Here is a 4,864-nt window from a genome sequence, read left to right as displayed (position 1 = left end):
GTCTCGGCTTGGCCGAGACACCCCTGGGGTGTCTAGGCTTTTCCTAGACACCCCGGGGGTATTTCGACATGCCGGGACTCCATTTAGGTGTATTTCGTTGGTTTCCCTGTAGATTCTTCGTTCGAACTCGGATTTGAGTGATTCCGGGTGCGCTGGATGCTTGACGAAGAGTTCGATCCGTTCTGGTGATTGGATTATCTGTAGAATGGTCAAGGCGCGAGGGGCATTGTCCTTTTTGTGAACAGTGCCGGGTTCCCGATCGGTCCGGGTCTTCGTTGTTCCGAAATCCTATCCGCTCATGTAGCTCGTCGATTCACTTCAGTCGTTCGTCGACGTCAATTGAACTCCTGTGGATCGGATGGGGACGTTCATCGTCGCTTTCTAACACTGAACCGTTCGTGGAGACCTATAGGCAATTTTCGATGCCTACAGACATCAACCCCTATACTGGGAGAGACGAATCTCTTCTTGGCATCTCAATATCTACTTATGTCTTGGGATGTACCCAACAAGAACCGTTATGCACAATTCAATAAGAACTGTGGTTAGGTAAAAGTCTAAATACATCTTTACTGACATATAAGATATAGCACTCATGCCTCAAGTTAAGAGACTACTATGTACTATATCACTTGAGAACTTCTATTTGACAGTTAAGTATATTACCAACTAGATGTTCTCGACGAGTCGTTCGGTCAACTCATTCACTAATGAGTCACCTGTATACTGTATCTTGATGTCTCACATCAATGATCTAAGAGATTGATCATCTCTTTCAAAAGGAGAAATAAAGTATACACTAGTCTAAACCAAAATGATGATGTCCTATCTCAACACTTCATCAACTAGGAACATTTTAGAATATACGTTACCGACTAATCAGATCTCTTCATTACGATCACTATCCGAAATGTCTGATAGTCTAGTATTTATTCTAAGGACATTATCTGTATATTTAGAACATCAGATAAATCTGACCAAAATAGCATACTATTATTTTGAACAAGGATGTTATATACATATAGGTCCTGTTATAATATACAATAATTGCCTGCAGGACACCTATAGCTAACAAACTCCCACTTGCACTAAGGCCAATTATTATAGTATCTAATACCTAATAGCTCAACAAGTTTCTCAAATTGTGAACGAGCAATTGCCTTTGTGAATGGATCTGCTATATTATCTTTTGTCTCTACTCTTTCAATCTTGATCTCCCGGCAATCAACAATCTCCTTGACCAAGTGATACTTCCTCAGAATGTGTCTGGACTTATGGTGAGATCGGGGTTCCTTTGTCAGAGCTATTACAACATTATTATCACAGTATAAAGGTACTGGATCTTTAATGGTGGGAACAACTTCCAGCTCTAAAAGGAACTTCCTCATCCAAACAGCTTCTTTAGCTGCATCATTGGCTGCAATGTATTCAGCTTCCATAGTCGATTCTGCTACTGTATCCTGCTTGAAACTTTTTCAGCTGATAGCCCCTCTATTGAGGGTGAAAACATATCCTGATACAGACTTACTATCATCGATATCGCTCTGAAAGCTTGAGTCAGAAAAAGCCTCCATTCGGAGGTCACTTTTATCGTATATCAAAAATAACTCCTTAGTCCTTTTAAGGTACTTAAGTATATTCTTGACCGCTTTCTAGTGCTCTTCTCCATGATTAGATTGGTATCTACTTACCAAACTGAGTGAATAAGCGATATCTGGTCTAATACATAACATGACATACATGATCGATCCTACTGCCGAGGCATAAGGAATTAGACTCATGCGTTTCCTCTCTTCATCAGTCTGGGGAGACATCTTTTTAGAGAGGGAGATTCCAGGAGATGCAGGTACAAAACCTTTCTTAGAATTTTCCATGCTAAACCATTTTAGCACTTTACCAATGTATCTAGATTGCGATAATCCTAACATCCTTTTAGATCTATCTATATAGATCTGAATACCCAGTACACATGATGCTTCACCTAAATCTTTCATGGAGAATCTTTTTGATAGCCAAATTTTAACCGCTTGTAATTACGGTATGTCATTACCGATTAAGAGTATATCGTCTACATATAAAATAAGAAACAATATAATACTCCCAATTATTCTTTTATACACATATGGTTCATCTGGATTTTTGATGAAACCAAACTCTTTGATAGCATCATCAAAACAGATGTTCCATCTCCGGATGCTTGCTTCAGTCCATAAATAGATTTAAGCAATCTACATGCTTTTCCACTACTCCCACTGACTACAGATGCTTGCTTCAGTCCATAAATAGATTTAAGCAATCTACATGCTTTTCCACTACTCCCACTGACTACAAAACCCTCTGGTTGCGTCATATATATGCACTCTTCTAAATCACCATTTAGAAATGTAGTTTTAACATCCATTTGTCAGATCTCATAGTAATAGTGAGCAGCTATAGCAAGTAGGATCCGAATAGACTTGAGCATAGCCACTGGAGAAAAAGTTTCATCAGCAGCTATAGCAAGTAGGATCCGAATAGACTTGAGCATAGCCACTGGAGAAAAAGTTTCATCGTAGTCATAGTGAAGTGATTTGTTTAAGTCTATCATATGATATTGAATGTACCGACTAGTGTTAAAGTGACCTTTTTGGTAAACGTGAAGTGGCCTTCGGGCAACTTGTGGTAGTATTAGGTACATTCTGTCCCCGGGTTAACATATAGTGATTTGATGCGCATTCCCATGCTACTGGGCTTTAATTTGCATAGCTTTAGTGTGACAACTGAGGAAGTTTTGCATGTGTGGATTTAGATGGATGATTATGATTTTAAAAGTACTTAGTGTTCATTCGTATTGTTTCATAATTTGTGAATATTCTTTTATGAAATATCACATCTATTCTTGGAAATTCCTCTTATTCGAAATATTATGTGTTTCTTAATCATTTTTTTGACGATAGCTATTCTTAAACTTATCTGATCCGCTGATGATAAGTTTTCTGTTCACTAAGTGTAAACTCACCCCGTTATTTTTTAATCTTTTTCAGATGAAAATTAGATAGCTCTATCTGTATCTCAGAACTTTGAAACATGAGACGGATCTTTTAGGGTGTTTTATGCTGAAAGTTAAAGTTATATGAGTCTTGCTACTATGCATATGTAATAAGAATCTTTTGACGCATTAGAGTGAACTTGTTATAACTAGTATTTAGACCCATGTAAATCACGATTTCCAAAAGATTTTCTGCAAATATTAAACATGTTATCAAAATAAAGTTTTAGTAAAGAAATAAATCAAATATACTTAATCATGATATTTGACCACGTGCATTGGAAGTGCATAAAACCTACTTAAAAGCTACTTTCTTTAAAATATATTTAATCATGATATTGTTCGTGTCGAAAATTATTTTCTTCATTGTATAACTCATTACAACTTTGATCGTTATAATAAGTTCAAAAAAGGATTGGTCTTTTTATAAGACTTTTACACAATGAAAATAAAAATTACAATCTCTTTCAAACAACACACAGATTCTATTTATTAGTCTCTGTTTACGTGAAATCTTTGCCCATGACGGGGTTTATCCGTGGACCATCTCGGATCAGATCCGGATGACAGAAGATTAATTAAAGCTCTTACTTTACAAATAATTTAATCGTTGAAGTAAATGATCTCGACCAAATGAGATCACTACTCTTTTCGAGATCAAGTCCAAGCCTGATCGCAAGGAATATGGGAACATGGCTTCAGATCCTTCGAATTGCTCCTTCTTTATGCCGAAATTCATCAAGATCTGTTAGCCCTCTTTGAAATTTTGTGAGATGCCCTCACAAAACAAGCAGCACCTCCTCCTCTTTTATTAAAATTCGTCCCTTGTGAATGGAGCCCCTGGGCTTGTATTTATAAGGCATTGAATGCGGTTATTTGGATGAGAATGAGGGATTTGACCATATCTTTAGTTAACAATGGCGTAACCATATTTGGATATGATATCAAGTCAGTTGGGATGCTATGGAACGAACAAATCCCGAGAAATATCAACAAAACCGTCAAAAATGTGTTTCGGACAGTTGAATGCACGATAGACAACGGTATCCCGCATGGGCGCGGGACAGTCTTTACCCGCCTTTGGCGCGGACAACCAAGGCTGTCCTGGCCTGGGCACGGGACAACCAAGCTATCCTGGCCTAGGCGTGGGACAACCAAGCTGTCCCGGCTTGGGCGCTGGACAACCAAGGTTATCTCGGCTTTGGCCGGGTCAGCCAAGGCTGTCCTGGCTTTGGTTAGGTCAGCTGGCCTTGGCCAAGATTTTTGGTGTGGCTCGGCTGCCAGGGCGATTCTCCGGGTTGGTCTTGTTCTGTTGTTCCGTCATTTTACGTACTTTGTCTATTTGTTAACTTGTACGCTTGGCCAACTTGCTTCATGCGCTCGTTGGCTTCTTTACGGCTTTGGATAATCCCGTTTAGACTTAGAAAATGATGTCCATCATCTTCTCTTTGTCTTGAGCTGCGTGTAGATACCTACGGACATTTTTAGACGCCTACAAATATTTAGGCCCAGATTGTTAAACACGACATTTTACAGTAATCTAATATTCATTTTTAGACGCCTACAAATATTTAGGCCCAGATTGTTAAACACGACATTTTACAGTAATCTAATATTCATTACCTTCTTTAAAGCATCCCCATTCTTTGTAAAAAGTTTTCTTTTAAACTTCTCTGTAGTTTATTTGCTACCATTTAACTTTAAATTCTTCATTTTGGTAGATTTAAAGTTAGAAGACTTACGATTTTCCTGAGCCACTGACCCCCATGATCACAATTGCAATCCATGCAAAAGTTCAGAATACTATTGTACAAACACATACACCTAGGTGATTTA

The sequence above is a fragment of the Asparagus officinalis genome, chromosome 3 (genome assembly GCF_001876935.1).
Source record: "Asparagus officinalis chromosome 3, Aspof.V1, whole genome shotgun sequence".
Taxonomy (NCBI): Eukaryota; Viridiplantae; Streptophyta; class Magnoliopsida; order Asparagales; family Asparagaceae; genus Asparagus; species Asparagus officinalis.
The sequence above is the reverse complement of the archived record's forward strand: the minus strand, read 5'-3'. Positions refer to the sequence as shown.